Below are 15836 nucleotides of genomic sequence, written 5' to 3' on the forward strand. Positions count from 1 at the left end.
GTAAAATGAAAACACATTACAGCCTTATAAAAGTACTGAGTGCTGCTCTGAAATAACATTAAAACTCAAAATTTTCAAGTATGGCCTGATGCTTTGGCCACATCAATCTCATAAAACACCTGAAGCTCAGGAGAAGTATTCTGGAGCTTTTTCTGTTGTCTTGTTCCTCAAATAAATACAAGACTTAAGTAACATATACCAAAATAAATCAGAGTCACACAGTTGATCCTAGCACTGCTCCTAAAGTTTACCTATGCTTCCTAAGCAAATTCAGCTTCCTAAGCCCATAACTTTATGGGTCCATTTGTACCTGGGATTTTTTGAGTCACATATGCTTAACACCAGCTGATTTTACTGTGGGTGTATGCGACTCTGCTTAGGAGTTATTTATGAAGTTGCACCTCTTAATTAGGCTCTGGATTAAATTTGGTGGTTTTTGTTAGAGAGACAAAAATAATTCCACATTTAAAAATAAGCATCAGATACTTCAAAATTGTATTTCAAACAATACAGTTATTGTAATATTACATCAAATAAGTGAACATTTACTGTACTTTCCCTTTTGCAGAGATTTACGGTTCTTGGGGAATATCCTGAGAGAAAGTCGAGTAACTTGCATTAAAGTGAGCACACTGTTTTGGGACATTGGTTTCTTAAAATTGTGTCATGAACACATCTGTGATGGTTTTTTTCCTTCTCAGTTGTGCAGAGTTTTACAATGGAAATGCTAAGTAACCCTCAAATACTACAAATAATCCTTGTTTGTGGTATAAATTGTATTTGGTGACAGACTTAAAATGTTTCTTATACTCCATTTCTGGAAGCCTGGCATTTCCATACTTTCATCTGTCAGTGATAACAGTTGCAACATATGTTGTCCATTCATGATTTTTCAATACTAAGAAGTCAGCAGTTCTTTTTAATGTAAATAAAGTTGAAAAAATTAAGCACTCTCAATAGGTAATAGTAGAACTATTGCTGTAATTCTGGTAAGAACTTAAGATGTCCTTGTGTAACACTGTGCACAATGAGTATTCAGTGTCAACTCCTGTTTCATTTCAAATATTTTATTTTAGAACTGTTCGTATCATCAGATTCCTGAACTAGGAAAGCAGACAGTGGGCTATAAACCAATTTAGGATACAATTGCAACACATGAAAAAATAAGATAGTTGATTTCATGTGAATACAGCTTTTGGAATTTAGTTCAGTTCTAGACGTGAATTAAAATAGCAGCCCTTTGAGGACAAAGGACTGTGCACGGGGAGACTTTTAATTTACTTTGCCAATTGTGCAAAGGGGGCATTAGGATAAAAAGTCAAAATGTTTGAGTTTCTTGTTCATTTCATCTGCATGAAACTGTTGTGCATATCTACTTGCTGTATGTTATTGCTAAAGAATCTGACTCTGTTAACAGTGATGTTATAGTCAAATAAGACAATGCTGATTTCTTCAGAAGGAAAGGTTGGATCACTTCTGTTGGTTTCCAGCTGGATTTGAAATCAACTATCTTAGAAGAAACAAGTGACTTTTTGACACGGCTTCTCAGCTCTCCATAAGACAGTAACAAAATACTGTTTATCCTTGGTGTTTATGTCAGGAAACACAGCCTTCCTGGGCTACTACATTACTGAGTAGGAAGCGATTGAGAGACACCAGGCAATAGTTACTGTTTAGATGATACTTTAGAATTAGTATCCAAAGCCTTCTTTGTTTTCCCCAACATTATCAGGAGCAATTAATCTGAAGTTTGTCTTTAAAAGTATGTAGATAATGTATCTATGGAATGATGATGCAGCCACAAAGACCTTGTATTTTGAAGGTACAGCAGTGAACCACTTTGGCCCATGCACCTCTGAGGCTTTGCCTTTTCAAGCTTTTTATCTGTGTTGGAAACTGACTGCAAATTACAACAAACCACTCACTAACACCTTATTCTTAATACCAAAGTGTGCTTGGCGGGAGACAAAGCAGTTAAAACACAAACTTTGTTCTCTTGTTACTTAAAAAAATTAAAGATGGATTTGGAATTTTCTTACAACTAGAATTTTTTGTGCATAGGGCATTATTTTATTCAGAGAGCAGACTAAGCTTTTTAAGTGGACTTCCTTTTTTTCTACACCAGAATTAATTAAGTTTGTAAGGATAAAGCTGATTTTCCCATGGTGGTTTATTGATGCATCAAAGCTAATTTTGTTCTATTGAGTAAATTACAAAATGAGTGTATAGTCCCTATCTTAATGTGTTTTTATTGAAGGCCATTTTTTCCTGGATCTGTCCATCTAGTTAGCCATGTGCATTGAAATCCAAATGTTACTAGTACATGACATAATTCTGTTAGAATCATCTATTATGTGACCATGAAGAATGAAGTCTTGGGGTCTTTATGTATCATAATTGGTGTCAGTAACTGCTTTATTAGTAGGTATTTTTTACTATAGTTAAAAGTATTCCAAATAATAGTATTTTTACATCATAGTTATGTTTAATGGACAAACTTAGTTTAATCCTTAATTGAAGTAAAATATTATTGTTAAAAGGGTCTATTTCAGAGTAATGAAAGCATAAATAGCTCTTATGCCATATAGCTAAATGAATGGAAATGTGATACTTCAAATCTACAGATAAACCAAATTTCATTAGATAGATGGAATTTTGTTGGTTTTACTTATCTATTAAATTAACATCAACTTTTAGAAAGGAATGTGGAATTCCAAATTTAGCGTGAAAAATGTAAGGATCTAAATTCTTTAGGGCGTTTAAAGTCCCTGGGTTCATGGTAGGTGACTTCTCATTTTGATGGTAACACTGTTTATCTGACTTTCCCTGTTAAGTTATTTCAATAAGAATGATGCCCTAAGAGTGATGCCCCTGTAGTGAACTAAGGAAGTTGCCATGAATTATTAATAACAAGCTGAGTTGAATGTGATTTTATAGCCCCTTAAGGAGTTGGAGTAATGTACTCTGTAAAACCTTTCAGTTCACCTGATCTTGACACTGGAAGCAGCAAAAACATATTCCTACTTGTTAACACTAAAGTGGGGGAAGGTTACTTGGGAATGTATCATTTTGTGCATCACTGTTTAACCCTCAATTATTTTTAAATACCACTAATGTCTTAACAATAGATCAACAAACTGAAAACTGCAAGCACATGAAGAATTGTAGAATTGGTGAAATGCACAAAATTTGTTGCCATTGTAAAGACCTAATAATAAATTTTTATCTCTAGAATATTACTTTTGAAATGACTGTTTAATAAAATGAGCTTTTTCATACCTTTATTAATATTTGGAAATATTTCCACATTTTCCAATTTCTTTTTAATGATTTGTCACTTAACTGTTTAACTTAAAAGCATAATGATCTTTAATATCCAACTTTAATTTGGCTGGTCACCAAAAAGTGTAATTAAAGAGTTTGTGTGTTCAGCACTATCTACCTCTTAGTGCATGCTGCTTCACCTGCATTAGAGTTGGTACTGGGCAGTAACCATCTTAGCAGTGCAAGTTTGTACAAAATCTGTTTCATTTTCTCATAAGATGCTGAATGTTTCACATTGTGCCCATTAGTTCATGTAATTTATAATGGCTCTTGAGTGTAAGCTATATATATAATGTTGTGAATCAAAATTTGATTTTACTGCAGAAAAAACTTACACTTCTTCTTAAGCTACTTAAATTTTGATGATATGGTGTAGTTTATACGTATATTAGAAACAGGTATATTTCTTACAGAGCGAGCAGTCATTTTATTATATATTTAGCCTTGCTGGGATTTCTATTCTATCTGTTTTTAAAGTATATTACAGCTTCTAGGTCTCAGAAGCGACATTAAATTTTTTCACATTACTCTATTTACAAATGTGCTGAAAATTCTAACACATAAATCAACAATACTTCAAACAGAAAAAACACTCATTTAAGAAAAAAAGTTGCCCTGTGTTAGTGGGGTATTTTGTGTTTCCCTTTTGGGCACTTTTTAGGATTTTCTTTTCATTGTACTAAAATTTTCTTTCAGTAAAGATACAGGAACTTTCAGGTACATGAGGTATTTATAACTCCACTTTTGTATTCTTAACATGTACATTTGCTTTTTTCACAAGTTGCTGTTTGGTTTAGTTTTAGTTGATTTTTAGGTTGTGTATATTTCTGAGATACAGTGGATAACTGTGTTACTTAAGCTTCAACTGTTTAGATTCTTTTGAAGTTCAGAGTCTAAGATTTCAGTTAGAACATTAAAAATTGGTTTGTAGGTAATATGTTGCACTGAAATACAGTAGTTGTAAAGCGGCTGAAATACAGTAGTTTTAAAGCTGTTGCCAGGTTCTAAGTAGGCAGGGAGCTTCTGGCCAAAGATGAGCTCAGAGATGGGCTGGAATCGTTCAATACCCCTGCCTTTGTTAAGGGACTAATCTTTGTCTGTGATGATGGCAGGAGAGATAGAATTGTCCAGCTGGAGAATCCTTTGGATTGTGAATTTTGTTTCCTTCTTCAATAACTATTATTATTTTAAGACTAGGTATTTATTTTGTCATGGCTCTTTTCATTATATGGTTTCCTTTGTGTTCAGGTTGGCAGATTTCTTTTGTGTCATATGTTTCATAGTCAATAGATTTGAGAAGAACCACAAAATTAGGTATGTTTGTTTCTTTACACCAACACACGGAAGAATAACATAGGACTATAAAATTGTATTCTTTGAAATCCACCTAACAGGTTAATATACCTGCGTGCTTTTCTTGAGTAGCTGTATTGATTTCAGTGAGGGAAAATGCTGGAACTATACAAATATAAGCTGTTTTCAGATTTTCAGAGGTGAAAAATGCTGAAACTTCTTAGTTGCTGTAACATTTGGTGTATGAGTATACTAAAAGCAAAGAGCACATTAAAATTAGGCATTGTTTTTATAAGTTAATGTTGTTTTAATTGAATAAATTTGTAAAATAGCAGTGTTTTAAAGCAAATTTTAATTTTACTTCCTTTTTAAGAAAAAAGCACTGTTCATATCAAATCATAGGTTTCTACTAAAAAAGTGTTTCTAAAACGTGTTCTTGCAAGGAAAGAATATAATTACATGTGTGCTTTGAACAGTCATGTTCACAATCCGGAAAGTGAATTAGATTGTACCTTTGTCTTGTTGCTGAAACAAATTTGTTACAGCCTCAGAGTCAGGTTCAAGAGAAATCAAGACAGTGAGGTCAAAGAAATTCATGTACTTCAGCAAATAAAATCAGTCTGGGTTAGCCTTCATAATATATTGATTAAATATACTCTGCAAATCTATTAATTTGGACTGGATTTGAGCATCTTCACACACTGATGAGGGTAAATCTAGAAAATTTAATTGAATGTGCAGTGCAAAATATATAAGTGAATATAAGCTGCAGAACATGTTACAACCAATGACACTTTTTCTTAAACATGGTGCATGTAGGTAAACATCTTTAGTTAGATTTCCTTATTTATGTTAAGTTGTAGTAATAGTAAGAATGTAAGTGTAAATGAGTTCGTTACTAACCTCTTTGATGGAAATCTGGATCACTTAAACAGTTACCTGCTTTTGAATAGGTAAGCATGTATGATGCCAAGTAAGGGAAGAAAAAGCTATTTTAAAAAACATGGATATATTAATATTTGTTTATTCTACTATAATTTCAGGATAGACTTAGAATAAACTTTAGTTTGTTTCTGCAGAGCTCCTGTCTCATTCAGTTTACATTCAATGTGCCACTGTAATTTCTCCTTATTAAGGGTCTCAGACTGTGCCTACCTTGATGTGTGCTACTGAAGTCTGATTTGAAGCCAGGGTATACGATCTTGTCTTTGATGATGAACACCATGGTACTGGAATGTTTCCCCAGTCATTCCATCGTTCCTTGAAACTAGTTTTATTTTATTTTCTTTTAATATTTTGTTATTGGAGTATTTCTTTCTTTATATTTAAAACCCATTAAAGAGAATAGGAATTGAATCAAGGTCGTTCAATAGGAAACAGGCAATCTAAATATTTAGCTGTCCTACACAGCTTGCTTACAATATGCAGTCTGCTTATACTCAGCCATAAGCTGCAAAACAACATCCTGTAAGCATCATTTTAGCGTCATGCAAAGAGAGGCATAAGTAGCTGGATTTGATACATTTTTCTTTTTTTTTTAACTTGAAAAATAAAAAAAAATACCCCTACTCTAAGAATTCTGGCTGTAAACTCTTGTTTTGTTACTGGAATAGTTACAGAACTGTGTGTCAAGCTTCAGGAGAAAAGTAGTTTTAAACTATCAGAATTGTATAATGAAATCTGAAGTGCTGCTCAGAAGGATATACGCCAACAGTGTCAAAAGTACAAGCAGAGAATTTTGGTTTTTCTGTATGCATTGCACCTTGCTGAGGAGACCTCAGCTGGTGAGTCTTGGGTTTGGAATATTAGCCTTCAAACTAATGTTTCCCCAAACTTATAAGTTGTGCTAGTTAACATACTCCAGGATTATAAAAAGCTAGAGTTTTTAGAATGTATTACATTTTTAGATAAATTATTGAGTGCTCAAATTTGTGATTAAATATTGCCTTCTCTTGATAATTTTATCCTGTATTGTCAGGCTTCCCAATTATGTGATTTGCTCTCGCACACCTCTGTTCTGGTAAGCTCACATTTGGAGGCAAATTCATGTACCAAGATTTTAAGAAAAGGGATGGGAAAGCCTGGAAGCAAGCATGCTGTCCTATCTAGTTAATTTCACTTTTTAATGAAAGTGCAAAGTAACGTCTTCTAAAAATTTTTGTGTTTAAATTGCAAATATTTATTTGGTGTAAACTGATAAGCAGTCAGAACTAGTTATCTAAGAGATGAGATCTACTTAACAGTTTTTATTTACATCCTAGAGAAAAATGGCCACATTAGCAGTAACCTTATTGGTAGTATTGGCAAAGTAGTGATTAAAATGGTTCACTTTCTTATGTCTTAGTTTTTTTGGGTAGCTCTTAGTAGATGAAGCAATTTGCAGAGATTTTTTTAGAAGGGAAGAGCTTAATCCATTGTAAACTTAGTAAATATTCTTGTTAACTCTAGTTCCTTATAAAAAAAAAAGGTTGTAAATGTTAGGCTAGGGCTCACCGGCTTTATGGTGACAGAAATTCCTGCCTGAATACAAGTGAAATGAGAACACTTATGTCAGCAAAGGTCCTGAGTTAACCTTTTTCCAAGCATTTTGGAGAGAAAACAATAGTTAATTATTTGAAATACACACACCTGCACTCACATGTGTGTGTGAGTGTATCTATCTATATAACGCAAAACATGCTGAGTTGGATGGGATCATCAAGTCCTGCTCCCAGCCCTGCACACCACCATCCCCAAGAGTCACACCATTTGCCCAAGGGCTTTGTCCAAACGCTTTTTGAGTTGTCAGGTTTAGTGCTGTGATCACTTCCCTGGGGAGCCTCATCCAGTGCCCAACCACTCTCTGGGTGAAGAACCTTTTTAGCCAACCTAAACCTCCCCTGACTCAGGCCTATTCCCCGTCACTGGGCACCACAGAGCAGAGATCAGTGCCTGCCCCTCCTCTTCCCCTCACGAGGAAGTTGTAGCTGCAGTGAGGTCTCCTCCCAGTCTCCTCCAAGCTGAACAGACCAAGTGACCTCAGCTGCTCCTCATACTGCTTCTCAAGTCCCTTCATCATCCTTGTTGACGTGCTCTAGACATCTTCTTCGGGCTTAATGTCTTTTTTATATTGTGTCACACAAAACTGCCCCCAGCAGTTGAGGTGAGGCCACCCCAACTCAGAGCAGAGCAGGACAATCCCCTCCCTTGCCCGGTGGCAATGCTGTGCCTGATGCCCCCCAGGACAGGGTTGGCCTTCCTGGCTGCCAGGGCCCCCTTTAGGTAATGAAAGGTACTGTAAAGTCTCCCTGGAGCCTTCTGTTTTCCAGTCTGAACATTCCCAGCTCTCTCAGCCTGTCTTCCTGGGAGAGGTGCTCCAGCCCCTTAATCATCTTCACGGCTCTCTTGGACCTGCTCCAGCAGGTCACATTCTTCCAATGTTGGAAACCCTAGAAACTGGATGCAGTACTCCAGGAGGGATCTCGCCACAGTGGATTAGTTGGGGAGGATCACCTCCCTTGACCGTCTAGCCACTCTGCTTCTGAGGCAAGCTAGGAGTTGTTCCTTTAAACAGAACAGAATCCTTGTCAGAGCTTTTCTGGGAGATGCTTCAGAGCCACAGAAGAATTTCTGGAATTATTTAAACCTATTTTCAGAAATTTCTTTTTTGTGTTCCCAGTACTAGGTGTAGTTAACACTGGATTTATAGACACTTGCAGAGAATTGCAAATGAAAAATAAGTAAATAGTAAATTAAATTAAATGCTCTTATTGGGACATATAAATGGAACAGTAGAGAAGCACTCCTGATTTCTGCTGTTGCCTTTTTGAGTCCTATGCTGTTTAGCTCTTGCAAAATTAAAGATAAAACTATCTTTTTAACCTGTAAGTTGTTTTTTTTTTTTAATAAGGGGCTAGTAAAAGCTTGCATAGGATTGAATGAGTATCAAGTCATGCAGCAGTCTGACTTCAGATACTGATGTGCTTATTAAATATTCATTAAAAAGTTCTACAGTTTTTAATGAAATAATTGAATATTCATCTGCAGTTGAGGCAGTCTTTGCTGTACCCTAAATTTGGTTCTTACAATGGTAGGCTTTCCATTCATTGTGGCTGTGGCTTATAGTAGAAGGAATTAATTAAATCTTTGTAGCCTTTTTCCTTTTTCATTCAGTTTGTGACTCAATATAAAATTCAGTTTATTTCATTGCTTTTCTTTGACATTAGTGGCTATTGGGTATTCTTAATTTTGCACCTGATTTCTAAAATAATTAATACATTAATCTTCTAATGTTTTACTGGAGTTTCTTGTAACATTGCTCAGAATGCCTTTGATTAGACAAGTGTTTATATCTTGTGTAAAAAACGGTCTTAGTATCTCCTCATTTCTTCTCATGTGGTCATGTAAAATCCATGCAAATTTTTCTTTCTCCTAAGATATTAACCTAAAATATTTTGGAATTTTCCATTTTCTTTACTAATTTTGCCCCTACTGAAAGAAATTATAATTCTAGCCTGGCTTGTAATGAGGGTTTTTACAAGACCCATTAAATACACATATTTGTATTGCACTTTTAAGTTTTGGCATTTTATCATTTTAGAGTGGGAAATTACTTCATGGAATTACTGTCCATGTTGAAAATTGGAATAGAAGGTCAATTTTTTTCCTCTTAACTTCCACTTCCTTCTTTGCATTCAGCCCATGCTCTGTCTTTGTACTCATTGATATAAACAGCCACAAAAGAAAGGGTGGACTGCTTTAAATCAGGATGTGATGCCTGTATGAGCTAGTGATGCATCCTGAACTTATTATATACGAACACACAACAATCAGTATTTCTAAGAAGCAAAAAGAATTGGTGGTGATGGTGAGAATTTCTGTGCCCTCTAGGCTTTACACATATGCAGCAGCAAAGACAATTTAATATGCAAAGATACAAACATATTTAAATAATGTTCCTTGAAAAGACAAGAGTCCATTGTACATACATACATATACAGGGTCACTAGAAGTTAAGTGAACATATCTTCATATCATATGTTTGAAATTTTGTAAGGTCCCTGTGACGATGATATACCTCATGCTGTGAGCAGTTAAACTGGTTGTCTTATAATGAGATGGGAATTGATTCCTTAATATTGGTTACAAATTATGATGTTTTTGAAAACATTCTGTCAATATTCTGGATCACTTTGAATATTCTGACATGTGTTCATTAAAATTGTAAGGAATGTGAATTTCAAAGCCTCCAATTTTTAAGAAATCAATTTAGCAATTATGCAAGTGTTTCAACTTTTTTCTCTAGGATTTCCCTTTTATTGCAGGAGAAAACATAAGTCTAATATTCCTTTTTCAGTTTTGGATTTCTTTTTAATTTTTTTCTTTTTCCCTTTTAATAAAATTAATGTCATTGAAACTGAAGTAAGACAGGTGCCAAACCTTTTTCTTAATTCCAGCTCAGCAGCCTGGGTGGTCGGAGTACAAGAACTTGACCCCTTTTTGTTGCTGTCTTGTGTGTTTCTCCCTTGTGAAAGCCAATACAATCTGCAAAGCCAGCATAGATAAAGAGCCCTGGAGGGTTGTGGTATAGTAGCAAGACTGTTTTGTGACCATGTTCTGAAGGCAGACCGCAGGTGACAGTATTATTTACTTTTGTTGGTTGGGGTCCAAAGAGAGAATAAATTGCTATTGATTTTTGAGACATTACAGTGAGGTGTCTGAATGCTTGCAGAATCGCTGGGTGGTAGGACAGTCAGAGTCTGCATGGAGACTGCTTTGGAAATCCTTTTTCCCCTCATTGTGTTGGTTTGTTTTTTTCTTAATTTTCACAACCAGCTGCTAGAAAATTTTATTGTTTATTACAAATATATTTTATCTCTCCAAAGAATAGAATTCAACAGCCATTTTATAACAATTTGAGAAAGATGAATGGAGTTTGGAATACAGCCATCTGTGTACATTACTGTTAAGAAGAGAATGCTGAGCACTGCATTAAATTAACCACTTCATTAAAGACATCTCTTTCAGAGGTATAACAATTTATAAGAAGAAAATGAGCTGTATGGAAGTGGAAATGATACACAGCTAACAGTTTTCCCCGCCCTCTCATCACAAAGCTCATTGTTGCTGACTATTCAGGTTTTACATAATTAGACTACAGAGGTGCTTTGCCATTTGGGGGAAAAAGGAACCCACTACTTTAATGTTTGTTACTTGAAGATTTTATAGCAATGCTACATCGTAGTGACACCTGCTGGGAAAGATCTGAAGGAAGCAGCTGAAACTATGGCTGCTGCCTGTCAGCTCTTTTCCTTGAGTCCAGAGCTTGTTCCAGGGGTGACAGTCCGGGATGATGTGCGGTTTGTAGCTCCCCTGGAGGGCATCTGCTGTCACTCCTCTCCGAGGAGCCTGACTCCCCTGCCACATTCCCTGAGCCTCACAAACTCACTGGGATGTCATTGTACGTTTGGATCTCCCAGCTGGGCCTTAAATGCACAGCACCAAAGAGCCTAGGTGGATATGTAAAGTAATTGATGAAGGGTATTCCGAATGGTGAATCCCAGGAATTAATCTGCTCCACTAAGTGGGACATAAAACAAGATTTCACTCTACATTACTTGATCAACATTTGTGCATTTGCTGTTCTGCAATGATAATTTATGACTACATTCATACCTATTTGTCCGTTTACTGTAGGAAGAGGAATTTCTTGTGTGAAGAAGCTTTTCAGGACCGGCTTCCATATATAAATAAAGAAAAGCTTATTGCTTCTAAGCTACAGCTCCCTCCCTCACAAAAGCCAAATAGAATGGAATTTCCAAGAAGTCTACCAATTGTAACTTTCAGTTTTCAAATTATGTGGACAACTGTGAAATTAGTAAACATTTTTTGACAAAAGCAGTGGAAGAGCAGTGGGATCATATACTTGTTCCTCAGCTTCTGTAGCCTCATTTTTGCTTGCATCTGGTATAGTTCTCTGATTTATAGCTCTTGGTGTATTTGTCTTGAGATCTGCCTCAAAACAAGCTGGGTATTTGAGCCTGAGAAATAGCTATCTGATTTCTGTCCAGGATACTGCCTGTCAGAGACTTCCTGAAGATTTATGTAAAGCAGTCCCCTGAACAAGAGTGCAAGGCTTTTGTCTGTTCTTAAAGCTACAGAGCCCTTTTTTGTTTCTTTTCAAATTCTGTGCAATTTGAAAAGAAACAAAATTCTGTGCAGTTGTTTTTCCATTCAATTAAGTTCTCAGAAGTGACATCAAAGAGTTTCAAAGAGTTCCCCATAATCTCCCCTAAGTGTCCTCTCCTTTTGTTATTCTGAGGCCTCTGTCCTGGTACAGGATGATGGGTCTGGGTGAAGTTGTATTTCCATTGCTAACAGCAGTGCTAGAAATTTTCTCCTATTTCTAGGTATACATATTATCCATCCATAAAAATTGTGTCAAGTTCAAGATTTAGTTAATTGCCATAGACAAAGAAAATACACTTTTTGGCTTCTGAGCAGTAGAGCTCTGTAAAAGATGAAAGACCCTGAAATTACCTCCCTTTATCTTTCCTAAGGAAGGACTACTTGTATTTGCCAGACTGACAGACATTAAGCCAACAGCCTCTCCATAACACTGAAGCCATGTAACAATGAGGCTGTGCCAGCAAAGATCGATAACTGCCACTTAGTTGAAGGGTAACAGTCTGTTCCTACCTGAACCATTAGTTTGCCCATGACAAATAATCCTTGAAGATAATCAGATCACACCATTTGATTTAATTCACTTTCTGCAGCAGGAGTATTTGTTCAATGGACCACAAACCCCTCTGGTTTAGCATGATTTCTTATATATTTGCTCATTCGTCTTACTCCACACTATTAAATTTTTTTTCTATTTCTTATATCTAAAAGGTCTTGCTGTATAGCAGCACAAATAAGTTTTCCTTTAAAACAGTCTCTACTTTAGCTCTGTACAGCAAGTCGTAGCCTAGTCAGCCCCAGCTTCCAGAGAAATAAAACTTAAAGTAAGCCCTGATAGTGTCATTTAATATAATCTGATGAGAGACTGGTGATGGTCTGCTCTGTTTCTGCTGCTCCTGGCATACTCTTCTATCCAAGAAATCTTTTACATCTAACTTTGTGTGGAAGCTTCTGAACTGTCTTGTCCTGGGTTTTCTTGAGAGCTAAGAGAAAGTTCAAAAGTGAATTTGTGGGAGCCAGGCCAGCCTGAATTCCTAACATTGATGTTCTCTTGCTGTCCTTAGATTCTTCTTTGTTGGATAATGAACTTCTAAACTTGTGTAATGGTGCTTAATCTTTACACTTGTACTTATTTATCTAATAAATATTTTACTTAGTAATATTTAACCTGTGAAACAACACAATGAATTTTATATGTCTTTCATTAAGTACAGTATTATCTTTGGCTCTACAGGTTATTGCCCTTTACAGCACAGCACCTAGTATGAAATTAGTTAATGCTGTTAGTCTGCAGAGAAACTATTTTTTTGACAAAAATAACATTACTTTGAAAAAAATGTACTTTAATTGAAAACCCATTTAAGGGGTAAAATTATATTATTGATTATGATCAAAATGTTGCAGCCACTGATGATTTCATCAATTTCTGGTTTAGACATGTTATAAATCTTTTAGTGGAGGCAGATGAATGTGAATGAGGTGAATATTTTCAAATTATGGTGGCACATTACTTTTTATGTGGAAGTTTTTTTGTTCTTTTCAGTGTACCTGTGAATGGAAACAGCTTTTTAAGAGCTGCACTAGGGAAATAACACACAATTAAATGTTCATTATAAAGCCAAAATCAAACTGGTTTTTGCCAATAAAAAGTATGTTTAAAAATCGTGACAAATTTTTCCAAAGATTGCTGAAAAATTATTTAGTAGTTACTCTGCTAGGGGAAAAACAGTATAGTAAATAAGTGTAAACGATTAAGCTTTCAAGTATAGAGAGAAATTAGACCAATTTTTTTATAGTGGAATAAGTTGCAACATCTTTTGTTCAAGTTTTCAGATCAAGATTCATAAACTAGTATTTATTACCTGTATTAATTTGAAGATTATCTACAATGAATCTGCATTATAGACTAATAGCATTTTTTTTGTGGCAATTATAAACCCTTAAGAATGGTAAATACTCAACAGTAATTGTATTTTCCAAGATGTACAGCCCCTTACTATCCAAAGGAAATTCTACATGGAGTAGATAGGTAATAAATTAGATAAATTTTTGAAGGTGTGTTACCTCTTAAGTTCCTGGAATAATTAATCAGGCCTTCTTGGTCAGGGCCTGAGCACAGCTGATTCACTTAGCATCAGTTTCAATTTAAAACACGTGTGAAAGGCACCTTTCATACAGGCTGTGTGGGTGGTGAGAGAGCACAAGCTGAGAGCCACAGATACTGTTTGTAACCACAGTTCTTTGCTTGCATAAATGTATCCCAAGCTAGGGTGGGAAGCTGGCCATCCTACAGCTGAAGCTGAGATGTTTTGTAGCTGTACCAGATTCATGAGGTGTTAGATACGGCTTCCTTTAAATGCCAGGGCTGGTGTAAATTGTAGGCTCTGATCCCTCTGTGCACACAGCGACTCAGTCGCTGTGGTGAGAGGGGAAGAACACTCTTCCTGGTCCTCTTTACAGCTTAGAGCTTTTTCCTGGAAAGAAACTGTGGCTTCAGGGTGCCCATGGCCTGGAAATCAGCAGTCAGGTGAGTGCTCTGATGACTACACCATTGTATAAAAGGAGTACTCTCATGTGTCCTCTGACTGAAGTAAAACAAGTATCAGTGTTCTGCTAGCACAGTTTTGCACAGTCATTTTTAAGCTGAGCTGTGAGAGCTGTACCTTCTTGAAGAAAGGGTGATGCTCCTTATGGTGTGATTTGTGATGGAAGTTACTTGCTTGCGATATTGCTGCTTCTTACCCCTGTGATGGTCTGCACTCTGTTTTAAAGGGTTTACAAGTTTGCTGCATAGACTGCACTGAGACTCTGATGGTGCTTTTGAGAAAAAGTTGACAATATTTTTCTTTTTTTTAATTAGCTCAGTTCCTCATGTTCTACCCAAATGACAATCTTCTGCTGCAGTGTGGGGAGAGTAGCAATTCCATACATATATAGTATATAAACCAGAGTGTTTGTATCACAAAACTACAGAACAGAATGTTTTTTATAAAGAAGTCCTTTATTTATAGCTTGTCTACCTCACTGAAAATACTAAGCATGCTCTTTTGCTTTCTAGAAAACAGATATTTGGTATGCTTGAGTAATTACTAATTTAAGGATATTACAAATACTGGGTATCTTTGGTTTATTGTTTAACAAAGTGCTTGACTGTCCAGAGGATGTGGTGTGCATTCTTTACTGCCAGGATATAGGAAAAAAAGAAAAAAAGGGAAATAGAAACTTTTTTTTTCTAATTTTTTTTTTTTTTTTGGCGAATGGACCCTCCTCCCCCACCCCTGCTCCAATTACCTTGGCCCTTGTAGAGGTATTTAATTGCTGTCCAATTCTTAGAATAATAAATTATAAAAATAAGATTGCAGGGAAAAAGAGTTCATGTTCTCTGTGGAACTTCTGAACTTGCAAATTCAGTTTACTCTTCTAATTCCTGCAGCAAATTCACCTGCATGTGGCTATTCACATCAATCTGCTAGTTATGCTAGAAATAGCCATGAATATCACAGAGCTGGTAAGAACAGACTGGCTTAAATTAGAAATGAAGGTGAATCTGGAGTCTAAAATGCATAAGTAAATAATAATAATAGTAATAATTTCCTGTATGTAATTGAAAAAAAAAAAGGTTTTGGAAAACAGGATGCATTTTAGTAAAAGTCAGAGTGCCACTACCAGATAAGTGGCTACAAGGATGCCTGTGTTTGCAGGTTTAGCAGTCAGCAGTATCACAGGTACTGTCCAGACTTTCACAATAATACCAGCTATCTTTTATGTAATACCACCTAGTGTTTTCAGAAATTTGTATTATCTTCCTCTTGCTTTAATGCCTCAAGCGGGATGCAAAACTTAGTAATGTTTTGGATTGTCTTGTTGTTTGGGTTTTTTTGGTGTGTGGTGGGGGGGGTGGGGGTGGTTTGGTTTCTTCTCTGGGTTTGAGGGGTTTTTATTGTGAGAATCAAAATGCTCAAAAAGTATTTTTTTAATATTTATGATCTGGGCTAAAAGAATAAATACTATACATGATTTTGAGGTCTTGATAAATGTTTTAAATCTAACTTGTA

At 35.8% G+C, this 15836-nt stretch overlaps 1 protein-coding gene across 2 annotated transcripts in view; it reads left to right on the forward strand.

The window, feature by feature from the left end:
• The window catches only part of PRKN (parkin RBR E3 ubiquitin protein ligase), a 683121-nt gene that overhangs the window by 10069 nt on the left and 657216 nt on the right, over positions 1–15836 (forward strand). The gene's annotated exons all lie outside the window — the stretch shown is intronic.

Source organism: Anomalospiza imberbis, chromosome 3 (assembly GCF_031753505.1).
Source record: "Anomalospiza imberbis isolate Cuckoo-Finch-1a 21T00152 chromosome 3, ASM3175350v1, whole genome shotgun sequence".
Lineage (NCBI taxonomy): Eukaryota > Metazoa > Chordata > Aves > Passeriformes > Viduidae > Anomalospiza > Anomalospiza imberbis.